Here is a 27,468-nt window from a genome sequence, read left to right as displayed (position 1 = left end):
TTATTTCTTATCTCTTTTTGTTTGTTTGTTTGTTTATTACTTAGCTGTCCACGGGTGTCTCTGTAGTGACTGACTCTGCTAGACCGTCTATTAAAGGATTTCTATTGCCCAGGTTGCCTGATGTAAACATAACAATATAGACGCTTCTGTGATGATGACCGTGAATAAAGCTTCTGACACCTGCTTGAATTTGGCACAGTTCACTGTTAGTTTACAAGCTGAGCGTTTAGGAACTCCTGTCTCCTCTAACTCTGGCAAGAAGCACACCTGCCTTTTAGGAGGTATCTAGCACAGCGCGGCCTTGTGGGCAGAAGAAGTGGGGAATCTGGCAAGGAGGTGTGGAACCAGATGTGCAAGAGAGAAGCCACCATTCCTGTCGAGGTGAAATCAAAGTGCGCAGGTGCCTACTTGCTCCTTTATAATATTACCAAGGAGCGACTGACTGATTTGGGCTGTGATGACCTGTGGAAACCAAGAGGCACTGTAAGGCAACAAAGAACAGGCTTTGGTGTGACCTCCAGACTGGAAAGCTGAGGCAAAAAACCTGTCACTAGCTGGGTCAAAGTTGTTGGGTGGAAAATCAGAGAGTAGTTATTTAGTATGACCTCTCTCACTCACACAACAAGAGGACAACCAATACAATAATTTGAGTCCTTTTTTTTTTTAAGTACGATCATTAAAAAAAAAAATCTGCTTATCACACCTTTTTTTTTTTTCTGGAAATCTCTTCCTTTATACACTGGCTTTGACCATTAATCCTCTAATTGTGTCCCTGCATATACTTAAATTTGATCTCTTTTAGAAGGAACCGTTTTAACAAACATTTTATGTGGAGTTTTACATGGATGTGTCATAGTAGCTATTGAGTGAACAGCTTCCTTCCAACTGGCTTTTGTCTGTCGACAAGTGCTTTTCATCTCTGACATATTTTAGTCTTTTCCACTGGTTGCCATTATTCTTTATTTCAGTAAAAAGTACATGCCCCTCTAGTACCAGCACATTTGAAATTGATGGTAAACTTTACCTTTCTACTATCTCTTAAAGTAAATGTGGCTTCTGCTTTTTTGTGAAGTTCAGTAATTAGGGAAGGAGCACTATAGTAATATAAAGGCATAATGAATGTAAAATTATCAGTTAATGTCCAGCACATATTACTTTTAAAATATGATAAATAATAAAATTTGCATCCACTGCATATTTATAAGCTCTGTTGTATATTATTTATAAACCTCTACTGTAGGATTTAATTTTTCTTACATTTAATCATTTATTGTGCATGTGGAGGTGGGTGCCTATGGCTGTGGCTCCCATGTGGAGGTCAGAGGAGAGTCTATTCTTTCTGCCCACCACACGGGATCTAGGAACTCAGGTCCTCAGTGTTGGTGCCAGGCGATTACCCACCGAGGCCACCTCTCCAGTTCTATTGTATTTAGATGAGTTGATTTAAATACAGTGTATAGCTTTCAGTAATTCATTACTGAAAAATAAATAGGTTAAAAATCTTTTAGCGATCATAACCATATGGTTCTCCTTCCAACAATAATCTTTAAAAATAAAATCTATATATTTTTTATAACATTCAGTGAAAAAACACATTGGTAACAAGTTATCACCTTCACCATGGAGTGATGTGGGGTGTTGGTTGGTTTGTTTGGGTGGTTTGGTTTGATTTGGTTTGGTTTTTGGTTTTTCATGACAGGGTTTCTCTGTGTAACAGCTCTGGCTGTCCTGGAACTCACTGTGTAGACCAGACTGGCTTCAAACTTACAGAGATGTTCCTGACTCTGTCTCCTGAGTACTGGGATTAAAGGGTTAAACTGCCACCATACCGGGTATTGCAGTGACATTTTACACCAAGTTTTTGTTTGTTTGTTTTGTTTTGTTTGTTATTACAGCCTGTCTCCTTCTTGTATGTTACAAAAAATCAAGCCAAGTAAAATATTAAAACATGCTTCATAATTGGTGAGGTTCGTTAGGGTGGATACTAATCTTGCCACTATATCACAGACTCAGTTTTAGACAACTTATGTCTAGTGTAACTTCTCCCAAATCCTCCTCACAAGCAGACCATCTGATCTGTCTTAGCCGAGATTAATAACTATTGGGATGAGTTGTGGGAGTCTCACATTGCTCTCAGTAATGTCTGCGCCTGGCAAGGGCTCCACCTTGCTGTGGTATGTTAGTTATTTCGCCAGTAGTTTGCTATCTTTTTGCACCATGAAACTGCCGGTCAGATTATCTCTGTTCACTCTTTCTTTACTATCTATGATCCCTGCCTGATTTTTACTACTTGTAGGGTTTGTTGTTGTTGTTATGTTGTTTTTGGAATTTGGGAAACCAGACATACAAATCTATCTTAATTATGTCTGAAGAGAAACTGGATCTATGTCAGGAGTCAAGAGGTGCCTACTCTCTCGGGTGGACAGGCTTTTTATAAGACTTTTGGAGTATATACTTAGGTGACTAAATGTGCATTCATCCAGGAAGCATGCTTGCAGGATCTGCCTCCGAATGGGACGTGGCCCTATTCCCTTGATGCGTATAGCTGGAGAGATAAACACAAAACATGTGATTATCTAAATCTTTAATTAGATTGACTATAAAGAAGGCATGCAAGATGCTTGGAGTGTTCTAAACAGTCCAGACACCTGTGCGAGGCTTGGAAGATGTCCTACTTCTCTAGAGATAGGAAGAGAGTTAGCCTTGGTCCAGGGATCAACATATAAGAAAGTAAAAATAAACAAATAAATAAAAATTTAAAAAATAAATAAAAAGAAAAAAGAAAGTATGGCATTTAGAGACTTTTTGTTTATTTCTATAGTCTTCAAATTAGGTGAAATAGATGGGCTAAATGTTTTTTTTTTTTTTAAATAAATGTATGGCTGACAGTCATTGCCTTAAAAAAAAAAAAACTTCCATATGTTCCTCAGCAATTGTTTTTAACTGGAAGTGTGCTCTTCTGTGTCTGGGCCTTTGGTGCTGACTTACCCTGAGGAAAAGTTCCAGTTCTAGACTGTTCCCTGTTCACAGTCTGACTGGGGAACGTACACCACAGTGGTGAGAGCTATGCCTCTGTATCTAGGGAAGTCTACTGCCCTGTGTCACTGTCAGACTCTGGCACAGAGCCCAGAAGCACTGCTGAATGTAAATCTGTAAAAACAGAACTCTCCTGGTGAAACAGTAGCAGTCATGTGAGTGGCGACAGAGAATATAGGTGACAAGGAAGGGCAGAGCAGCCGGACCAGCATCTTTATCCTGGCAGCCAGAGGCAATAGGAAGAGAGATGGAAGAAATAAAAAGTAACAGAATGATTTCATGAAACCATAAGCATCATAGCTACAGGTTGGTTTTAATCAGCCACACTTCCCAGCATTACAAGGTCTGGGCAAGACTTCCAGTAGAGGCTTGAGATTAAGCTCAACAGGAAACACCTACAACCTTGTGCTCCATTCTGTGTGTCACCCTCCCTTCCAGACAGCCACATCACGAGGATGTTCTGAGAGGGAGCTCCAGCTAGCCTGGGAAGCGGCCTCCAGTACTTCTCAACAGGAACTCTCTAGCAAGTCTTGCCTTAAATTCCCTCATTAAGCAGTACTGCCTTTGATACGAGGGCAACTCAGAATGGTTTTAAATTGAAGATACACAAGTCTTAAGGAAAGAGCTATACGTCTTTTTTTAAATCCATGTGTTTTAAAACTTAATGTGCAGCACAGTCATACAGGGATCAGTTAGAGTGAAGATGGGTGGGTCCTGAGCTTCTGGTTTTTTTTTTTTTTTTTTTAGTTTTTTTCAAGACAGGGTTTTACTATGTAGCTCTGTCTGTCTTGGAACTTACGACGTAGACCAGGATAGCTTCTAAGTCACAGAGATCCACCTGCCTCTACCTGTAGAGTGTTGGCATTAAAGGTGTGCACTACCATGCTCTGAGCTAAAGTTCTAACTAACTCTATAAGGGTGTATAGAGCACACTTTGAGTGGCAAGGCCTGTAAGTATACTAACAGTTACATCATGTGTGTGTTTGTGTGTGTGTGTGGTGTGTGTGTATGTGTGTGTGTTTGTGTGTATGTGGTGTGTGTGTGTGTGTGTGTGTGTGGTGTGTGTGTATGTGTATGTGTTTGTATGTATGTGGTGTGTGTGTGTATGTGTGTGTGTGTGGTGTGTGTGGTGTGTGTGTGTGTGTGTGGTGTGGTGTGTGTGTGTATGTGTATGGTGTGTTTGTGTGTGTGTATTATGCATGGAGATTTAAATAATATGTGTTTAAAAACAAAATCACAAGCCAGTGTTGGTAATGTGCCCTTTTAGTCCTCAGCACTTGAGAGGCAGAGACAGGAAGATCTCTGTGAATTTTCAGCCAGCCTGGTATACATAGCCAGTTCTAAACCAGGCAGGGCTACATCATTAAGACTCCATCTCCAAAAATACAATACAAGTAAAAATTAAAATTAAGTAATTAAAATTTAAATTTCAAGACAGCCTGAGTTAAAATATATGCTCCTGAATGTATTATCTAGACTGTGTCAGATTATGATCCAGCCTTTAGTACCCACTCCACTTCCATTGTGACCTGCTGGCAGTGGTGGCAGAGGTCTTATCTTTAAACCACGCTCTCAAGTGTTGCTTTCGCAGCGTCCTGCAGCCTTCTAAAACCCTACAGATTCCTAAGATACATATTAGAGCAAATGGAAGACTAACTGTCTCCTGGTGTAGAAAAGAGTTTTTGATTAGATTTAAACAGCTGTCATCTCTGAAATTTCCCTCTCTAAATCATTTTCTGCTTTCAACAAGCTCTCACGGGTTGCTCTCTTGGATGGCGTCTGCAGCCTGGATCTTTCTAAATCAGGCTAACTGTGGGCTCCGATAGGAACTGGTACATATTTAAGGACATCTTTACTAGCTCAAAACACTTGGCTTCAAGAAATTTTACTTTTTTTTTTTGCCACGTAATGAGTATTTTTTTTTTCTTGTGCCCAGCAAAATTCAGCCACATAAAGGACGATAAAGCATCAGACGAACAGCTCAAGGCAGTCTTGAAAACTACAGGGGAAGTTACCATTTTTCATTGAACCGAGATGAGATGCAATCTAAAATATATGTGTTTTTTTAAAAGCAGCTTGGACTTGTGGGAAACAGCAATTAAAAAGCGGTACACATTGAACCAAGATTACATCATAGAAAAGTGACTAATATTTTAAGGATAAATATATTTGCCAATAGTATCATTCTATATTTTAAAAATTAAATGTGAAATGCCCTCCTGAGCGTTGGGTGAAGTTTCCCCTAGAGAATTTACAGATTGTAAGTGAAATGGCCATTTTCTTGTTAGTTATGATCAAAGTGAATTGGGAATGTCTAAAAGCATGTGAGAGCTGATTACAGGTTTTATTGCTGGCATCGTGCTGCCAGGCCACCCATAGGATGCAGCAGTGGAGGCTGACCTAGCACCGTCCAGCATCAGGGAAAGAGCACACTAGGCTGAGACCCTTACTTAGAACACATTCACTTTTTTCTTTGAGTAAAGTGACGCTTTGCAGTTTTCCAGCACTCAAACTTCTTTATTTCAAGTAATGAGAAGGAAAAAAAAAATCTTATGTCTAGCATTGAAGTAAAGAATATTCACTATTTAGAATTTCCTTCTCAGCTGCATACACCTACTTCTCCCCCCCCCCCTTATGATGAGGTCCAAGGCACGTGCTGACACCAGAGACGTGTGGCTATCTGTGGTCCACGCTGCTTGCTGACACCTTGTATAAAGGGGAAGGAAGCTACTTTTGCCATGGTGTTGATGACTGCAGACAGAGAGAAACAGAGACAAAGAAGGCTTCTGTGACAACCCCTAACTCCCACACCCCCACACCCCCACACCCCCGAAGAATCAGCCTAGAAAAAGAGCCACTGAAGAGAACTCTTAACATTTGTGATAAGGATGCTGACATGCGGCTCTTGACAATTAATGGCTTCTGGCAAGGGTGCCGGTGGGGAAGGCCTCAGCTTTGTTTAAAGGCTAGCCACTGGGAACTTGACCATGCTTCAGTGAGTGTACCTACTTTTTGGTGGAGTGCATCCACTTTGTTTTGTCTATGAGAGCAAAGGCATTCCTAACCAGAGCCAGTAAGCAAAACTGGGGCGTGTGTGTCTTCTGTTCTTCTACTGTCTTCAGGCAGTGTCTTCCTCTGGAGTCCAAGCTGGCTCAAACTTGCTATGCAACCCAGGTTGTCCTTGAACTCACAGTTCCCAGCCTCCCCCTCCCTCACCCCCCCCACCCCCCACCCCCCGCCAACCTTCAGCCTCAACAGTGTGCTGTTGCGACCAGACACGCACCACTGCCCACACCTTCCCATCTAGTGTTACAGTGACTAATATTTGTCTTCAGTCTTACCTACGTCTCAAAAGCGTGTTCATATTTCAAGGTCAGTGAAATGCCTTCCTTTCCAGGACAGCTGTATCACCCTAATGAGAATCACTTTCTCCTTGTATTCTGACAGTAGAACTCGTGTGCATGTAACCAAATGTTCAACACGTGAGATCTTTGTGAAGTGATCAATGCAGAATAAAAATCACGTACTGACTGAGTCCGTGAGATGGCTTGACAAGTAAGGGCAGAGCCCTGGAAACACGGCAACCTGAGTTTGGTACCCAGAACTTACATAAAGGTGGAAGGAGAGAACTGATTTAAGAAAGTTGTTCTCTGAGCTCCAAAGGCATGCCTTGGCATGCACACACACACACACACACACACACACACACACACACACACACACACGTACCTCTCAATTAAAAAAAAAATCTAAACACGAAATCTTGTCTTTTATTTATTTCCTCCAAAGAGGGTAAGTGCATGTGGAAGTGTAGGTGTGATATCCTAGTGTAGGTCTTATTAGCTTTGAGACAGGGCTTCACAATGTAGCCCAGACTGTCTCTGTAGAGCAGACTCACAGAGCTCTGCCTGCCTTTGCCTCCTGAGCGCTGGGCTTAAAGGCTATGCCGCTGTGCTCTCATGGAACCCTTTTGGCACCAAAGGCACCAAAGACTACATCAGAATGTTGTTCTTTGTGTTTTCTCAGGGTGCTTTTTTAGTAAGTGAGTTATGCAACTGATTTTTACAAATTTAACATAGTCCTAACCGTATTTTTTTCCTTTTTTTATTAATTTATTCTTGTTACATTTTAACAGGTACACACATTCTTAACAAAATGAATTCACCTAATGTGTTTCCATGCGAATCTCTTTTCCATAAAAAATAAATAAATAAATAAGTAAATTTCATTTTTTCTTTGTAAATTTTCATGTAGGACTTAGTTTTCTCTCCTTGAAAACCACAACAAAAATTATATATTAAAATCTAGTCTATAAGATTCACATTGTTAGCATATAAATATACTTCCATTCTATTTAAAGTTATATTCTTATTTCTTTAAATATTATATTATTCAAAGTAATATATAATTAAAATATATTTAATGATTGCTTGCATATCTTCCTCTCTATTATGGGAAACTAAGAAAGAGCAAAAGAGAAGAGGCAATGCTAAGCAAATGCCATTTCCTCTTTAAGTTGTAACATCTGTAATAAAATGGCGATATTTCTACGTTTTCTTTTCTGCCTTTCTTTTTCTTTAATGGGCACCTTTGGAAATTTTTTCATTTTCTCTATTTTTAGAATATTATTAACACATCCAAAACTATCAGTAGGAACATACTCTTTCTGGTTCTAGAACAAGAGATCGTCCACCCCAAGCCAAAGCTGCTCTGACACTAACTGGGCTGCACACAGGTACACAGCCATTACTCACCTAAATTTGGGCACTGAAAATTGTAGGTCTAAGCAGCAATGAGAAGACTCAGGGGTCAAAGGATCTTGAGAATGATTGTGAGAGACTAAGCCATACGAATCGTGGTGTGCCCTACAGCAGAGCGGTAGACTCTGACCGGTTGAGCATTTGCCATAAAGCCCATCTTGAAACTGAGGTCACATGGTGGAGTGGAAAGATCCACACCCAGAGGGCCAGACATTGCCTGCATCGACTTACACAAGAGTGAGAGGGTTCTGTGCGTCTCCATTTATTTCTGTTTTTGTTTATTTCTAGGCAAAAAGAGACAGCAGATTGTAGCAATTAGGAAAGTGAGAACCCTCAAAGTCGGGGAGAAAAATCAAAGCAAGGACTTTGTCACTCAATCTTCCAGAAGGAAGAAGAAGAAAAATGAGCTGCAGCTTGATGGATTAAATGCTGAATGGAGGTTTTAGAAAGGAATTTTTGTGGTAAGGGGCAATGGAAGATACTGAGTTAACAGTACAAACCCTCGTGAAAAATCAAAGACACTGCCACCACAGGCACATTGTCGAATAAGGAGTGCTTGAAAGACAGGGCCATGTATTTACCATTTTGCTTGATCTACATATCAAAAGCACCCTCCGCTGCATATAGAAGATCTTTGCAGAAAGATGTTCCATAGGAAAAAGTAAAATAAAAAGAGAAGAAAGGGGAAAGTGCTTGAGGCTATGTCCTTCCTTTTCTTTTTCTTCTTTTTTTCATCCTGTATTTTTTCATGAATCTCAGGCCAGTGCAGTAAGCTCATGCAAACCCACACCTCCCTAAATCTCCACAAATACAAGAAAAGAAATGACATAAAGGGTGAAAAGAAACAGTAAGGAGAAGAAATCAAGTGGCCTGTGACACATACAAAAAAAAAAAAAAAAAGCAGCACCCACCCCCACTTAATGACTGTTTGTGTAACAGGAGTCTTCTGCACTAGTCAGGGGAAAACTTGTGCTCAGCTAATCTTAGGACTATTTTTATTTGATAATACAGCTTCCTAAGTATTTTCAATCAGTCATATTGAAAACTGAAAGCCAAATTGCCAATGAGCTGAAACAAAGATGCTTAGCTACTTGAAAAGTAACATTATTCTACGCACATAGTAGACTCATCTCTAGCACACTCTGTCACAGCAAAGATTTCTTTTTAACATGGAAAGAAACAAAGTGAATATATCAATTTAAAAATAAAGAAACAGAAGTTTCTGCTTTCTGTAGTTTTTATTTTCTTTGTTTTATTTTGTTTTTGATTTTGTCCAGGTATTTAATCAGCACTCATAGAGTTTTTTAGACAGAAAAGTTATTTCATGCAGAATAAAAGTGTTTAGTTTGTTATAAGATTAACATTTAGGGGCTGGGCATGGTGGCACACACCTTTAATCCCAACACTCAAGAGGCAGAGGCAGGTGGATCACTGTGAGTTCGAGGCCAGCCTGGTCTACAAAGTGAGTCTAGGACAGCCAAGACTACACAGGAAAACCCTGTCTCGGGGTAAAAATAAATAAATAAATAACATTTAGGATTTACTTCTCCCTTAAAGCATCAAGACTTCTTTCCCCCTTGGAAACTCTGGGAATGTGTGTTGACCACAGCTTTTCTGACCAGCCTTTCAGGATTCAAACCCACTCCCATGTCCATGTGATATTAGGCAATGTCAGCCATTCCCTGACCCTCGCAAAACAATAACAGCAAAATTACTTATAGTCTGGGCCCTGATGTTACTGTGAAATGTGAATAAATTAATGTGAAGAAATTGGGATATTGGGATAAAACAACAGTGTTGGCCTCATTTCCCCCTAAGAGCCTTGTCACTGTGCTTCACACTTCTCAGTCACATCTTTCTCCCCCCACAACTCTTCCTTTGTATCGCCTAAAACAAGCTCTGCATCCCCTCAGTCCTTGCCTAGAATAGTGGCTGCTTAAATTTCTCTTACCCTCAGACTAGACTACCCCTAGCCCATTCTTTTTGTTAAACTCTTTCCTGGGAATAAACATAGTCCTGTTGTTTCCCAATGCCCATAAAACATAATCGAATCTTCCTAAAAGAATATACAAGGCACTTAGTCATTAGGGAATCAAAGCTGACTTCCACTGCTCCTTACCATACCTTCTGTGTGACTAATTCTATGCTCACCACCTGTTTACTGAAGTTCTGTCTTTGGTCTTGCTCTTCTTCATCCCTATGTGACCCATTTCCTACCTGCTGACAGAGAACAACCATTTATCTCAAAAACCTAACTGAATGTCACCTCCTGTATGCAGTCTTCTCAGGCACACAGAAGAATTTATCTTCCTGTAAGATGTATAATTATATCCATTATAGCATACCATATTTCTTCAATTATCTGTTTATATCTCTGTCTCTACATTGAACAGCACCTTCATGTTTAGCATGAGAACAAGAATGTTTTAGCATTTGGTAAGTATTTACTGGACCATTGTGACCAACAACATCAATAATGTTTCAATGGATCAGTTCCTGGACTAATTTGTCCCAATTTGTAAATGCATTTTTCATTTTGATGGTTTGTGTGTGTGTTGTATTGTGTTGTGTGTGTGTAGATTATTTCTACACAGGTGACTGAAAGAAATAGAATTGAAATGTATATCGAGGGAAGTCTGAAAAGCAGGAACGCACTGCCACTTTATGTCTGTGTATTAAGGGTTGGTTTTTATGTTTAATTATATGCATGCAGAAGGAAGGACTACTCAAATGTGAGTGTAGGTGTCCACAGAGGCTGGAGGTGTCTAGCCTAGATACCCATGGAGCTGGAGTTACAGGAGGTTGTGTGCTGGGAACCAAGCTCGGATCCTTTGCAAGAGCAGTACTCATTGAATCAACTCTGAAGCTCCCTTGGGTCCATTATATTGATTTTACAAGCAAATGCATTTTTGACCTAAATTTTCAAGCTTAATAATCTAGTTCCTCTGCTAGTTTACACATACCATAAACACAAAGGTATTTTTTTTTTTATTTATAGAAAGTAAAAATTTTATGTAGTCCAATTATTTCTTTCTTTGCATGCTATCTAAAAGAAAAGCCAAGGACATGGAACAAAGTCTTTTGTTTAGCTTTGGCATAACTCTGACTTCTCATTCCAAAGGCTCTGTGTCTTAGTTTTCCTCTATCTTTAGGATGTTGGGAATTTAATGAGTTCAGTGGTGGTCTTATCTTTTCCTTTTGTCAAGAAAATAAGAGAGAAATAAGTTGGTATGCAAAGGTAGGTTTCCCGGCTCTGGTAATGAACTCCAGTGAGTGTCTAGCCTGGGGCTGACACGGAATAAATGCGCCTTGCTGGTGATGAAATACTAAACATGAGAACCTGTGTTTCTGGTTCTGCACTGTCATAAAGCTGCTATTATTCAGCATTTATTAGGTACCCACAGAGTGTGAGGCATAAACATGACAAGTAGAAAACACACAGTCCCTAACCTCTAAATTACCAAAGACAGATGCTCAAGGAAGGAGGTAGACCTGGAAATTGCTTCCAAATGGCTGTTTGTAGGAGGATTGAGGAAGGAGGAAAACTCAAGGAGGGGCCGGTGGGTGGACAGGATGGCGTGTAAACCAAAGGGAGGTGTGAGAAGAGTTAGTGTTTTCATAAAAGGGAGAGGGTAAGAGGTCAGACCAATTTCCAGACTCGTAAGAATCAAGATGAAAGATGGACTGGCAATAATGAAGAACCCAAAGGGGTGACGAGGGTGGAGTGACTGTCGTGTCTGCATCGTCCTTGCTGGTGAGAGTACCGCTTCCAGCTTTTCAGATCAGTAGGAAAATCAAAAATATCATGCATCTTTTAAAATGAATGACCCAAGCTCCATGAATAGCTTGGACAGTCCCTAGTCTCGGTTTCCTCGTTTGTTTTTGTTGTTGTTGTTGTTTGTTTGTTTTGTTTTGTTTTTAAATAGGGAACAACAGAGGGAGGCAGATCTGCAGGTCTCCTTATTTGGAAACCTGGATTCTGAGGGTCACAGGTCAAAACCTGCCTAGACTACAGCCAGCCTGGACACTTAGGGAGGCCCTGTCTTAAGAGTACAACACACACTGATGGCTCTACTGCTACTGCACTGCCACCTGCTCTCTCTGTAGTGTACTAAATACACTTGTTTTCCCTTCTTTTAAAGAATGTTCAAAAGCCAGGCAGTGGTGGCGCACACCTTTAATCCCAGCACTTGGGAGGCAAAGGCAGGTGGATCTCGGTGACTTAGAGGCCAGCCTGGTTCCAGGACAGCCAGGGAGAGACACAGAAAGCCTGCCTCGAAGACCAAAGAAAACAGAACAAAATGTTTGAGAAGGGGTGAGAACATAATTCAATGGGGGAACATTTTCATAGACCGTGCATGACCCTGGCACCCACCCCAGGGCCTGAGCCAAACAACAACAACAACAACAACAACAACAACAACAACAACAACAAGACCTCAAAGAATTATCCTGAGAATTAAGACAGAAGCCCCATTAAGTGTCTTGTACATTGTTTAGAAAATTCACTCAGGACAAACTGCATTCTTATGCAATCTCTGATACCCAAGGGTTCTTTCTTCTCCTGATTGTCCTTAGGACTCTTGAAAGAATAGGGCTTGTTTCAGAAAGAGATTTGTGAACAACATTCACTAGTAAATATGTAAACAAGAAACACGCTGAAAACTGAATTTTAAAATCTGGATAGTAATTTGTTTGTTGCCATTAAACACAGAACAAACAATAAAATTTAAAAATAAAAATCACAGCAGGAGCCTTGTAATATGGTTCTTGGGAACCATTGAGGGTTTATCTGTCTTTTCATCCTTTGAGGTGATCTATATGATCTTATTTATAAGGAGGCAGTCAGTCAATTTCACACTGCCATTCTCTAGCTCAGCCCCTCCCCCGCTCCCAACATGGAAACTCAAGGGAGCCTGAACAACTTAAAGGAAAAAAAATAGTGTAAAGTTACACCAGGAGCTGCTGCCGCAGTGCGGCCTCCATGTGCTGTTCCCTTGGGCTCCGACAGTGAATGAAACTTATCTGAGTGGCCCAGTCCACTCCCGCCCCGGCTAAATCCACAGCCCTTTGTTAGAACATGAGCGAGAATTGCCCAATCTCAGGGGGCAGCCGGTCTATAATGACCCGCATTGTCGAAACACACAGGAGTTCACTCTCTAGGAATGAAAACTCACAGCTCTTTTGCTATTTCTCTGTTGACAATGCAAAGCAGGGCTGTGTGGTAAACCCCGTGTTTATTCCGGGCTTCATAGGCGGTGCAGATGGAGTTACGGAGTCCGACAGCTCACTGAAACTAAAATGCCGTATTATCTTAGTACTTGTAGGGAAGAGCCTGAGAAAGACAGAATATTTCCCAAATGTAGCCGTCATGAGCCTGGCATGCCTGCATTGATGATTTCATCAGACTAATAATTAATAAGCGTGAATTAGGCTAATGAAATCAGATAGGGTAATGAAAAGCAGCCTTCTCGTTAGCCTTGCTATTTTCTCCTTTGTTTAATCTCTAACAGAGACTGAATTTGCCGCTCGGGACCTAATTGAGCCTATTTGACTTCGAGCGGATTTAAAAAAGAGTCTCAGTGAGCTTTTAGAAAGAGGCAGGTATTTAAAACGCTAAGAATCCATGGGATGACACCTGTGACATTGGGACCAGATCAAATCCGAAGCACCGCCGACTTGGCCTGCTCCCCTCAGGACTACATACAGGAAATGATAAAGAGGGGTTTGTGGGTGGGTTTTTTGTTGTTATTGGGTTTTGGTGTTTTTTTGTTTTGTTTTGTTTTGTTTTGTTTTGTTTTGTTTTGTTTTGTTTGAGGCTGTATTTATATGAAGTGGAGATTCTCCTTCCCCCAGTTACAGCTTCTTTGAAATTTAAAGTCTGTTTTGTGTGTGTGCATGTGTGTAGTTTGTGATGGTGGTGGTGGTGTTCATATGTGCGTAGAAGCCAGAGAACGGCTTACCTTTCCTCCTTAGGTGGCCATCCACCTTGCTTATTGAGACAGGGTCTGGCTTCAAAGTTGGCAAGTAAGCTAGGCCAGCTGGCCAGTGAGCCCCAGGGATCCACTTGCCTCCACCTCCCACGACCTGGGTTGATGTGTCCCCACCCCCACGGTGGGTTGGAACCACACCCACTGAGCTGTCTCCACAGCCCAGCTGCTTGAATTTGTTTCTTTGGTTGGTTGGTTGGTTTTGGTTTCCGAGACAGGGTTTCTCTGTGTAGCCCTGGCTGTCCTGGACTCGCTTTGTAGATTAGACTGGCCTCAAACTCACAAAGATCTGGCCGTCTCTGCCTCCCAAGTGCTGGGATTAAAGGCGCGGGCCTTATGGTAAGTAATTAAACTCTATCATTCCCTCTGAGGGTAAATGCTAAAAGGCAGTCTAGCAAAGTGTTGGAGGGCGAGAATGCACACTTTGGCCTCCAGAGTAGAGCTGTGGAGACGTAGCCTCCCAAGGAACAGTGAGCTTGCCTCCTCTGGCAAGAATTCACAGGCTGCTCCTTATCTTACATCTGCAGAAAAAGCTGGACCCAAGTCTGATGGGATATGGTTTCTATTTGAATCTTCTGTTCCAACGAAGATCCGAAATCCACAAAAGGGATCAAGGACAAGGAAAGCATGTGCTTCCCATTCTTTTCCTACAAGTCAAAACTGTTGGGCCCCATTCCAGTGACATCCCATGGTCCCCTGTTCCTGAATGTTTGTGAATGCAGAGAAAGAAGAAGGAAAGCATCAGTGAATAAGGAGTTAAACTAGGCAGGATGTTTGGATTAAAAAAAAATCAGTATATTTAAAATCTGATAATATGGGTCTATTTTGAGATTACTTATCAGTTGGTTATTGTGCTAATAATTACCATTAAAATTAATACTACACTTTGGGAATTAGGCAAAGAGCTAACAAGTTTGCATTGACACAGAGCGTTCCAAGAGCAATCTGGGTAACTTGTTTCCGGAATGCAGCTGTGTACGTTTCATTAACATCTTGCAGGTGGAGCCTAATTTTAGTTCAGCCTTGAGAAGGAGGGATTGTTTTCCTCCAGATACACACTGCCCCACAACAGCAGCCAGGCAGGTGGGGCTCTGCGGAGCACTTGTTTACATTCCTGGATTTTAAAAAAAGACGATTCGTGCTGTTAATCATACAGTCTCTATCTGATTTTTACTTGGCGTTTTTAACAGAACAGTCTGGATTACATTTGACCTCCAGTTCCTCCAATGTAAAACAAAGGCAATGAAATCGAAAATGATAAGAAAATGAGCAATGGATCCTAAATATAGCATAGAAGCCAGTGAATGAACACAAGTAAAATTTAGAAATACATCTGTTTGGCTACAAAAGCATTTAAAAAAGCAACAGTCCAGATTCTGGTTGGCTCATATATATATATGTGTACAAACACACACACACACACACACACACACACACACACACACACACACACACATTTCTTTCTGCCATTGCAATAAGGAAGCTATTAGCAGAAGGAAGCTGTTGCCAGGGGAAAAGAGATGAAGGAGCAGAAAGGGGATGGGCTCAGTGGGGAAGAGGCCTTATTGTACAAGCTTAAGCAACTGAGCTGGGGACGCCAGCACCCACCTTGGAAGCCTGGCTCATGCCTGGCATGGTGGCACAGGCCTTTAATCCCAGCACTCTGGAATGAGAGACAGGGAGCTCATGTCTGACTTCGAGGCCAGCCTTGTCTCCAGAGTGAGCTCCAGGTCAGCCAGGGCTACATAGTGAGGCCCTCTCCCGACACCCCTCCCCCGCCAAAAACAAAAAACAAACAAACAAAAAAACACAACAACAACCAAATAAACAAAAGTCAGGCAGGTCTTCAGAGCTGAGTGCCCAGATCCCAAGCACTTGGAATTGGGGGAAGTGCACCAGTGGAATTGTGATGCAGGGGGATTGCTCTGGCCTCCATATGAGAGAGCCTGTGTCTAGAGGATAGAGGATACAGCAAAACCCCTGATGCCACCATGACCTTCATGTGCCCTAGTGTATGCAGTGCACACAAAATTACACACACACACACACACAAACGAGAGAGAGAGAGAGAGAGAGAGAGAGAGAGAGAGAGAGAGAGAGAGAGAGGAGTTAATTAAACCAAAAACACTAAGAGAAAGGGCAACTTCCCTTCCCTTGCAAGTACTGTGCCCACCTCTGGGTCTCCTCCAAAAGCAGGGGCTTACCAAGTTGTGAGGACAATGCCTTTTAAAGAAGTAGTGAGTGCAGGCGGATCACTGTGAGTTCGAGGCCAGCCTGGTCTACAAAGTGAGTCTAGGACAGCCAAGGTCAAGGCCACACAGAGAAACCCTGTCTCAAAAAAAAAAAAAAAAGAAGAAGAGAGTGCTATTAACAGCAATGTCCCTTTAAATGTATTGAGCAAGTGGCGGAAGCATCAAGGCACAAATAACAAGGGATAGTCCTCTGGCAGCACATAATATGTGCTGTGAGCCTACTGTGAGCCTTGTTCTAACTGTGAGAGCTGAGGGTAGGATCATAATCCAGCCAGTGTGATTCCTGTTCTCTGTGGGGGTTCTCGACATTCTGCTGCCTTCCGGGAGGGGGTGGCGCCCTATGCAGGTTCCTTTCTTCTAATTCAGCCCTGTGGAATGGCTGGAATTTGTAAGGATGCTGGGTAGTCTATTGTTCTGAAGCTGAACAGAAACCTCTCCTTGAAAGGAGTCTTTTGCACCTTGAAGATCACCATTCAAAAGCCTCATCTTGATGAAGTTTCTTAACCTGGGATGTAGGTTTGCCTAAGATGTAAATCCTCCTGGTCAACATAGGAAGAGTGAAGGACATTTTTGGGACCCAGCTTCCACAAAATAAAAACCAAACAGAACAAAATAAAAAAATAAATCTATAACACCTACTAAAAACTGCAGCTTTACACAGAATGATTTCAGATGTAACTTTTAGCACAGTGGTCCATGTGAGGTCCAGGTCATGTGAGCTCCAGGCCTCAGTTACACTGCAGCTTTTGCCGACCCACTTCCTCTTAGCACATTTAACCTCAAATAGTTTTTGCCCTTTTGCCTCCTAAGTTCCTTTAGGGCTTATTTCACAATTCTTTCCTTGTTGCTGACTTCTAGCCATGCTAATTGACCATCTAAGAGAATGTTTTTCTAAATGATTTTCTTTTATTTATTTGTTTACTTACTTACTTACTTATTATGTACCCGGTGTTCTGCCTGCATGTACACCTGCACTCCATAAGAGGGCATCAGATCACATTATAGATGATTGTGAGCCACTATGTGGTTGCTGGGAATCGAACTCAGGACCTTTGGAAGAGCAGGCGGTACTCTTAACCTCTGAGCCATCTCTCCAGCCCCTAAATGATTTTCTAAAGACTGTTGTCTTGAGCATAGGTTTGTTTTTGGTTTTTTGTTTGTTTGTTTGTTTGGTTGGTTGGTTGGGTGTTTTGTTTTTTGTTGTTTGGGGTTTTTGTTTGTTTGTTTGTTTGTTTAGTTTTTGAGACAGGGTTTCTCTGTGTGGACCAGGCTGGACTCATGATGATCTGCCTACCTCTGCCTCCTGAGTGCTGGGATTATAGGCGTGCACCACCACGCCCTGCGCTTAGCATAGAATTGTTAAACACCAGCTCTATTTAAAGCACTTCCTGGTTTCAGAAATATGTAACACTTGTGAAGAACACTGCCATCTTCTTCCCAACTTCCATGGCTTTTGGTAGAGACATTCATCTAGGGAAAGAAACTGCAACTGACTAATCTGTTTGAAAATGAAGAAAATATTCGGTAAGACCCCAATTTTTCAAAATGTCTTTTCCCACCTCATCTTGAGCTATAAATGAAAGGGTAGAAGACAAAGGACTGTGACATTTGGGCAGTGTGACAAAAGCCACACTTCATGCCACCTAGTTTGCCCTATTGTCACATGCCACCCAACGCAGGACAAGGGGGCCTGTGTGGGTGAGCAGGAAGCAGAACAGCTTCAGAAATGGCTTTAGGGTGGAATGAGGGGAGAGGTCAGCAGAGGGCCTGGGCTAAATTAGCATTTTTGAGTGATCTAATCTCGACGGTGGTAACTGCCCAGAAAACAGATTGAGATTATGAAACTTTCTTGAGGGTAATCCCTTGGGATTCTTTAAAGCAAGATAAGACCCAACCTCCTCTGATGCTATCTCTTTCCAATAGCCTGCAACCCTGACTTCCTGTTTTCGTCCATTCCTCCTTAATGAGGGTCATTCCCTGCAGCCCAGTCACAGGGAGGAGAGGATAAAGAAAGAGGGAATGGGCTGGAGAAATCAATTACTGGTTAAGAGCACTGGCTGCTCTTCCAGGAGTCTTGAGTTTAATTCCCAGCAACCACATATTAGAGGGATAGAGGGTGGCGCTGGGGAGATGGCTAAGCAGGTAAAAGCACTGGTTGTCCTTCTAGAGGCCTTGAATTCCCAGCACCCACGAGGCAGCTCACAACTGTCTGTAACCCCAGTTCCAGGAGATCTGACACCTTTGCGGACATGCAGATAGAACACTAACTCACATAAAAATAAATTTAAAAGAAAGAAAGGGAGGAACAAAGAAAGAAAGGGAGGAACAAAGAAAGAAAGAAAGGAAGAAAGAAAGAAAGAAAGAAAGAAAGAAAGAAAGAAACACATAATTGACAACAGGAACAAATTATCTTTCCTCCTTTCTCCTGTAATCCACACTGTCAATAACAGAAGGGATCCCTTCCGTCTTTTCAGTATTTCCAGTATTATTTGCATGAAGCCTCATTCACAACATAAATGTTGGCATCTACCCACCAAGCACAAAGGTAGGTGGGCCAGAGTGGGAGAAGTTCTAGAATATAAAGGAAGTTGTTTTACCAGCAGAGGCTGGTATCATTATTTTGGGGGGTGTTGTTTTCTTTAGTATTCCCAGTTTGTTGTTGTTGTTGTTGTTGTTGTTTGTTTTGTTTTGTTTTTAAGTACAAAACTTGCACCCTTGTTTCTTCTGTCTAGATTTTTCTTTTCCCTGTACATTTTCCCGGTTCTCCCTTCTAGACAAGCCTACTTTTCCTGCTAGATTCCTTAAGACTCGTGGTAAAATATCACAGGAAGCATGTGACTCACTTCACTCTTGCTGGTGGGTGCATTCAGAGTGCTACTTTAAGAGCTCAGTTTCCCGTGTTTAATCTGAGCATTCTTGGGTCCTCTGCCATGGAGGCCTCTGCCACAGCTGAGGAAGTGAATTCCTTTCAGGAGAGTTTAGATGAGGCCTGGCTCTTAGACAGCTGCTTCTGAAGACGGTCCGATTAGGGGATCGGTGGGCATGGGGGTGGGGAGGAGGGGGGAAGGGCAGCAACACTTATGAGACTCTTGTGACATTTTTGCTTTTTTGTTTTGCTTTGGTTTGGGTTTTTGATTTTTGTTTTTTTCAAGACAGGGTCTCTCTGTGTTAGCCATGGCTGTCCTAGACTCACTTTGTAGACCAGGCTGGCCTTGAACTCACAGCTATCCACCTGCCTCTGCCTCCCGAGTGCTGGAATTAAAGGCGGGCGCCACCACACCCGGCTTTTGCTTCCTCAATAGAGTGCACAAGCTGTTGAGAGTCCTAGAACTCTCCATGAAAACTCTCAGTCCTGACCACCCACAGTGGTCCAGGTGCAGAACACTTGTGAGGGTGCCATTTGGCAAGGTTACATCAACCTCCACGGGAGACAGATGAGATAGATGCATTTTCCTGGCTCTCAGTGAACGCAAGATTCTGCCACTTCGGTCCCAAGGCTGCCACGTGCTTATCTGATCGTTTGCTTGGTTCTTGCACCCATCCTGGTGTTCCCTGGGCTCAGCTCTGTTTAGTTTAACTCAGAGATCGAATAAGGCTTAAGAAAGCATTAGCCAGAACCCCTGTAAGTGCATGAGAATCTTCACACAGCACAAAAGAAACAATAATTTAAAAATAAAGACTATTTTGATTGTACATACCAATATCCTTGGATAATGTCTACTCTGTTTTATTTTTAAGGCATTCAGTTAGCAAGAGTTATTTAGACTGAGGCAAGGTGGCTTTCCTATTTTCAAGCCACTTTTCTTCACCCTTACATGTATAAGTATATTTAAAACAAAATTAAATAATGCACTTTGAAAGTGTTTATATTCATCCTACTGCCAAGCAAAGATCCGGTTACTCAAATAGATTGAATTATGTGGGATAGCAGAATTGCCAACCAGTCTGTACCCAGTGATGCTGGACCAATTCCTTGAATAACAGGTCATTGTACGCTGTGCTCACTGTAGGACAAAAAAAAAAAAAGTTATTGCAAGACAAGGCAGACATAGACTTGTTGGGTGAATGAAAATTGATGGTGTTAATAATGATAGGATTGATTTATAAACTGTATTACCACTGTGACTTTCAAAGTGGTTATGTAAAAAAAAATAATAATGTGATGTTGCTATGAATCTTTTCAGTACACTATAAAAGGATTAGCCAGCATTCTAGTCCAGTAGGAAGCTAAACCAGGCACTGTAGAATGGTCACAAGTAACTTTTTTACTAGTATACTGAAAAAATGTTAAATTAGCTATCAATATTTTTTAAATTATCCCATAAAAATGTGGATATATGAAAGTTGAAAATGATAACAGTATTGGCCATATTAAGGCCCAGATTCCCTATGCCCATGGGGCACCAGAACCCTACTGCCACAGCCTAGTCTCCTACTCATTGTACGTAATTCTGTTGGTCTCTTTGGGGATTTGGTATTTGAACCTCTGGTGCAAGATGACTTTTATGAGTCCATTCCACAAAAATCTGTTTTGTTTTGTTTTGTTTTGTTTTGTGTTGGGGACGGGCCATATGGCCAATGTCCAGCTATCTTGTCAGAGTCTAGGTTCCTACACACCAGACCATTCTGGGCTATCTCATCCTTTCCAAGACCCCATAGCTGCACTGGATGTCTGTAGTGTCCAAGAGCTTGCCTGCCCTCACTTCCCAGCGTGGTTGGTGATGATCCTTAGGCTACCTCCCACTTCCCTCTCCTCAATATCCATCCTCCTAGGAGCTGCACACGATGTGCTAGGCCCTCTGCAGCCTCCTCAGAGTCTAGCTGCAGGTCCTACCTGCCCTGAGTCTTTCATTTAATGACTTCCTGATGACTGAAGTAAGAAAGGAATAACGATACTCTGTTAATTGACATTAGCCTGCACTTGGCTGTTTCCACCTCGGGTTTATGTTGGAGCGGTGACATTATGGCTTTCTTCCTTGTTTGACCTATAGGTCAAATTACTTAACCAGGGAGATTTGAGGAAGAATAGCATCAAGCCTCATCTATTCCAGGCAATGAGAAAAAGTTAGGGCAATCAATATGAGGATTGTCGGTTCAGACTTTTAAACTCATTTGCTTTCAAAAACATTCCTTGTGGGTTGGACACATGGTTCAGTCGAATGCTTGCACAGCATAGAGGAAGCCCTGAGCTGAATCCACAGCACTACAGGAACTGGGTAAACTGGTACACGTCCGTCCTCCCAGCACTCTGCAGGGGGAAGTAGGAGAATCAGAAGTCAAGGTCACCCTTGAAGGCATGGGGAATTCAACTCCAAGCAGGGCTATATGAGACCTCACACACACACACACACACACACACACACACACACACACACACACACACGTACGTTTCTTGCTTGGGAGTCCATGAATCTACATTCCTTCACCTTGTTTAGCTTGGTAAACAGGGAGAGCATTAGTTCAGTCTAGGGAAGGCAACGTTCTGCTTCACCCCAGCAGGAGACAAATTGATATCTGGCAGGGAAAATTATATGTCAAAAAATGATAAAGAAATGATAAGAACTGGCCCCAGTTATTGATTCATTCCGCAGATGTCCTTTAGGGCCTGTAGTGTTTTAGGGCTTGGTGATAAGGAGACACATAAACAAATAAGTTCAGTGTTTGTTATGGGCACAACTGCACATCTATGCAGGGACTCAGAGGTAATGGCATGCATCGCGCCTGATGAGATCAAGTTGACTCCCTTGAATCCTAACAGAAACCATACATTTTATACTCAATTTGGATAAGCCATTAAATAATATTTAATTCTATAAGCTAAGTTAAGAAGATGAATCTCTCTTTCACAAGAGTATAGATCATAGAAGAACACTTAAGAATGTAAGGTGCACATCAAAAAACATCTACTGGTTGCAAAATAAATCATAGAAGTATAGTCTACACTCTACCTGGATTTCAGTCCTGGCTCTCTTGTGTGCTAACAGTGTGAAGAGACAAACTGCTTAATTTCTTTCAGCCTCAGTTTCCCCCTTTGTTTAGAGGAAAAGATATGATGGTCTCCTATCAGAGAGTTGAAATTAATAATAGATAAGAAAATGTATGGAAAGTGTTTAGCACTGCAATACCTGGCACACAATTACAAAAGGTTAGCTATTAGCAACATTACAGTAAAATAGAGTAGAAAACAAACTGCTATTTTTTTTTCCTTGAAACAGCCGCCTCAACAAGATTGTATATTTCAAAGCAGTTAGTAATGAAAACTTAGATAATTAAAGCAAAAAAGAACTCTCAAATCTAATACTCCTTGCATCATTTATGTTTCAGCTTTACATTTCATTCTCACTCATCTTGGATAATGAAACCAGACTAGCTCCCATAATTGCCCTTCTGCAAGTAACTGATCAGAATTTGGGTTTTTCCATTTTTCAGTGAGGATGGTTTTCCAGCTGCAGGGAATTAGCATAAGACCACCATGTCTCCACACTGTCAAGGAGAGCAGCCCCACAACATGCACTTATTTTCAAATGTAATTTAGACTTGTAAATTGTAATTATTTTACTTCATTTTCATTTTCAAGACAAGAGTTTTCTGTAGCCCAGGCTATCTTTGAACTCGTTTGGGTGATATTCAATTGCTAATCCTTCTGCCTGTATCTACTGCCAGGCCTATAAAAGCCTCTTGGAAATCAAACCCCGGGGCTCCATCAGTGCTGCACAAGCACTGACCAATTGAGACTCCGAGTCTGAAACTTTCTCCAGCTGTCACTTACTTCCTTACAAAACATCACTGTAGGACTCACTCCTCCAGCCCCCACCTCCCCACCCCCACTAGGTAGGAGGGTTTTTTGTTTTGTTTTGTTTTGTTTTTGTTTCTTTGTTTTGTTTTGTTTTTGTTTTTTTGGATTTTCAAGACAGGGTTTCTCTGTGTAGCCTTGACTGTCCTAGACTCACTTTATAGACCAGGCTGGCCTTGAACTCACAGCGATCCACCTACCTCTGTCTCCCGAACGCTAGGATTAAAGGTGTGCACCACCACGCCTGGCTAGGTAGATGCTTTAAGGAGTAATCTTTCCAACGTCTTCTTAGTTCTTCGTGACTTTCATATCATGTGTCTCAATCCCACCCTCCCCTCCCCCTCCTGTACCTGCCCTCCACTCTCGCAACAGAGAAACAGAAAAAAAAAAATCTCAGTGTGGAAGCTGCAGTGTGTCCCAGTGTGTCCCAGTGTACCTGCCTGTCCGTACTTCTTTGCTTGCAGATGTTCGTTGCAATGATTTCTTGGTCTAGTCTGAGGACTCTCTGGCTTCTGCTGCTCTGTCAGTAGTGAAACTCCACTGAGACCCCTCTCCCTCTCGGATATCCTGTTGTTCCCTGTGTCACAGAGGTTGTGCAGTTTTGCATCCGTAGGACTGGCTCTTTCATGCACTCCTGCATTTCATAGACGGGGTGGATGTTGTCATGGAGGTTGTGCAGTTCCGCATCTGTAGGATTGGCTCCTTCCTGCTCTCCAGCACTTCATGGATGGGGTGGATACTGGGATAGGCCCATTCAAAACCCCGGATCTGGGCCAGAGAAGCATTTGAGCTTCTCAGCCCTCTAGACCTCCCACTCTTGGGGATGGCTTAACTGCAACCCCAGGGACAAGAGCCGGCTCTACCCTGCTGAGTGTTGTAGCCAGTCCTTCCACTCTCATGACCTGCGGCCAGCTCTTCTGCCTTTTAAGGAGTATTTTTGAGATGTGTTTTACTATGTGTAAGGCTTTTTTTTTTCAAAACAAATTCAATTTTTACTTTCCTTCCAATAAATGTCATTACAGTAAATGAACCCCAAGAAACTAAAAGGAATGGGTACAAGGAAGTCCTAGTGCCTCCCCTAAAAAACAATCTCAGATGAGCAAACATAATGTGGTCTCAAAGAAATAATGTGATATCATAGTGTTTGTGGTATTAAAGAAAACAAGATATAGTCAGAAAGACTCAATTAATTCTGGCCTGGATTTAGCAAGAATGCAAAGTAGGTTCTATTAACATCATTTTCTAAGAAAATTTGCACAGAAATCATAAAGTAAAGAAAGAACATTTTCAAAAGACAGCCTTGGCTATTACAAATTAGTATGGGTCCATTAATAACTAAACAGCCTCCAGGTAACCCATCGCTTTTGCTCTTCAGAAGAGCGTGGAGATGGACTTTGGAAGTCATTTGATCAAACTAGACATTCCTAGAAGCTGAGTTAGAGTAAGATTTTAATATGATTGAAGTTTCCACAAATGGCAGAATTTCATCTTTGAAAGCTATTAGGAATAAACTTTGGGCCAGAATCTTAGAGGTGCTCATTTAAGTTCTAAGGCACATTGGCCAAGTACATTTGTGAAAGTTCCCTCCATTTCCTGAACCTCAAGTTTAAACTGTAAGCATGTCAGGATGCTGTGTTTAATAAATGCCATCATATTATCCAGTGTTTCTTACGCGTCCTTGAGTAAACATTCAAGAAAGGCAGTCCTTTCTCACCAGCTTAGGCCAACTGACTATCTCTTATCAACATGGGGAAAGGTGTTCAAGATACACACAAGCACTTTTGTTTTCTTTTATACACTAGTCATTTAGAAGACAGCATTTAAGGCATTGTAATCACATCAGCAGTTCCCTTGCTGTGTGTAAAGCTCTTTCAGGACAAAGCCCTCATCACCTTGCTCTTGGTACTATCAGTGACCAACACACTGCCTGACACACAGGAGCCACTCAGATGCCCTTTAGTGAAGGATGTGCAATAAAATATGGTAAGAGACACATTAGATACTCAAGTAAGGTTTCAAAACATATCATAAGTAATTAGAGCAATGCACCAACACCAAAGATGAACTCTGGTATAGATGTGTGTGCAACTCCTTTTTTTTTTTCCCCTACTCAAAACATTAGTTCTAACAAGAGCAAGACACAAGAGATTTGATTAAACAGAGTTCTCTCTGAAAAAGCAGACATTTTAGTTTTGGGCAAGTTCAGGAACAAGAATATGATCAAGACACCACCCCCTCTTCAGAGTGCATTTCCTGCCTTCATAAATGACTTGAAATAGAGTCCGGAGCAACTGCAGGACGCTTGTGTTTTGCATAATTAGACCACATTTCAAGCAGTACATTCAGCTCTGACTGCCACATTTAGGAGAGGCACGGACAAACTGGAATCCATCCAACGTGATGATAGGCCTTAAGAGCCATATCATATTATAATGATTAAAGGAATGTTCCATCTGGAAAAAAGAAGACTTTGGGAAAAACGATAGCCATTTTCAAATAGTTGAATAACTTTCATGTGGAAAAGGGATTAAATTTATCCTATGAAGCTTTTCAGAAAATAAACCCACTCCTACTAAAGAATAGATTATTCAGAAATGCAATGGTTAAAACTAATGAAGAGCTTTATTTAAAATGAGAGTGCGGGCTGGAGGGATGACTCAGTGGCTACCTCTGTCTGCCTCTCTTCTATAGCACTGGAGTTCAGTTCCCAGCACCCACATCAGGCAGCTTACAACTGCCTGTAACTCCAGCTCAGGGTGTCTGATACCTTCTTCTGGCTTCCATAGGTACCTTCACACACATAGCACAACTCTGTGTGTGTGTGTGTGTGTGTGTGTGTGTGTGTGTGTGTGTGTGTGTGTGTTTAAAGTAAATAAAACAAGAAAGAAAAGAATGAGTAATCTGAGAGCTAATTATGTGTTCTCTTCCGGGTGATTTGGGTTTCCTTTACTTAGAAAGTGATCCCCACGTGCACCTATACACAGACCTTAAATCATTCCAACACACAAGGGAAAGCCACAGAGGTTGTAGGTTAGTTAATATGAACCTCTTATAATTTCCACCTATGTAATCATAAACATACCTGTAAAAGTTTGCTTCACAGCTATTAACTGCACACCATTATGTGTCAATATTTGGATAGATGGAGTACAGCTTGAAGCAAAGGTAACATAAGAAACATAAGAAATCCCTACTTTTAAAAGGCATGCTGGTGGAAACTTTAATATTTGAGATTAAATATATTTTTAAATTGTAAGTTTACTTAATTTATGTGTCACCAAGGAGTCAAGAGGTTTGAGAACATTAAAATCTCACTTCTGAATCCATCGACAACACAGGTTCAAAACATATGCCGATATCAGGCCCTTCACATTCACTGAGCCCCTTATTTTCTAAATATTGTCTTTCTTATGATATATTAACTGATAACACATATCATATGGTTGTGACACATCCTAAATTCTATTTATATAAATGTCTATAAGACAGATATGTATATACAAAACATTTTTAATATTCCTGTCAAAAATTTTAACTCATTTATTGACTAACTGTTCCAAACCTACTATTCAAGTTGGGCTAGGGGAAGAGGAGGAAGAAGGAACGAGAGAAAAAAAGGATTGATTTCCTTCAAGAAGTTTATGGATCACTTCTTTTCTCTTAAAAAGTAATGACTATCCTAACTGAATATGTTTGAATCCTAACTGACATGTATGTTTGCTTTGCCATCAGATAACTTAAGAGCAAAATGAACCAGATATTCAAGTACTTAATTGCAATTATTTAGGGCACTCTCTGCCTTTGTTTTGTAAATATTTGCTGTAATAAAAAAAGAAAGATTGAAGTGGAGTAATCCTTTATGATGAAAGCCTTCGTGTTAAAGAATAAATATCAAAAGACAAATCTCTTTTTTGCTAACTGGTTAATTAGAAGAGGATGGTTTGTAAAAAGGAAACAAACAGAAAGCCGTCAAACTGCCCAGTCCTGCTTCCCGCCGCCCAATCCTGATTCAGCAAATAGGTATTTGCCAGTAGCTACGAGCATTGTGTACTACAATGACTGTGCTACTTAACTCGATACTGTTCCCACACCTCAGTGAGTTGAGCCCTGTGCGTGGGTACTTCATGAAGTCACCAGGTGCCTGAGCGAAATATTGAAAGCAAGGAAGGTTAAGAGAGTTTAAAGACAGGTGGAACTGGCTTCAGGTTGGCAGCCACGCCCACCTCTTAAAATGTACTTGGCAACGAAATTCATGCCAATATGACACCTGTCTGCGTAGGAAATTCATGATGGGCCAGAAGGACAGGCTTCGGAGGATCCCAGTGTGGTGTTGTGACTAGTCTACTCAGGAGTCTCTCCGGGAAAGGCTCAGGACTCCCTCTCTTGGACCACTTGTCTCAAATTGAAGGGAGCTAGTAAGTGGTGTCCTGTGTGGATCAAGGACTCCTCCTGAGAAGGTAAGGCCAATTCAGTTCTTGTTTTGAGCTGACAGACACATTTTAAATTCCCTCTTAGACTTTACCTTTCGAATGCAGATTACTAGGACAAACTTGGCGGTGCGGTTCAGCCGCCTGAACTGGAGGGGCAGAACTGTGAGGTGCTTGCTCTACCAAGGAGACAGGCGGCCTGGCGGGAGC

The 27,468-nt window shown here is 41.6% G+C and overlaps 1 protein-coding gene across 21 annotated transcripts in view; it reads left to right on the top strand.

Moving 5' to 3' along the window:
* The window catches only part of ADGRL2 (adhesion G protein-coupled receptor L2), a 504,554-nt gene that overhangs the window by 213,694 nt on the left and 263,392 nt on the right, over nt 1-27,468 (top strand). For 10 of the 21 annotated variants that reach the window (XM_084756880.1, XM_084756877.1, XM_084756874.1 and 7 more), the window contains exon 1: nt 27,099-27,288. The exons of 1 other annotated variant lie outside the window; for it this stretch is intronic. The gene's annotated coding sequence lies outside the window, so the exon portion shown is untranslated. Of the gene's footprint in view, nt 1-27,097; nt 27,289-27,468 lie in introns of those variants that run through there. 10 more of the 21 variants (XM_084756879.1, XM_084756876.1, XM_084756875.1 and 7 more) reach the window with 3 other exon arrangements.

The sequence above is a fragment of the Acomys minous genome (genome assembly GCF_964271855.1).
Source record: "Acomys minous genome assembly, chromosome: 14".
In the NCBI taxonomy this organism is placed as follows: Eukaryota; Metazoa; Chordata; class Mammalia; order Rodentia; family Muridae; genus Acomys; species Acomys minous.
The sequence above is the reverse complement of the archived record's forward strand: the minus strand, read 5'-3'. Positions and strand labels throughout refer to the sequence as shown.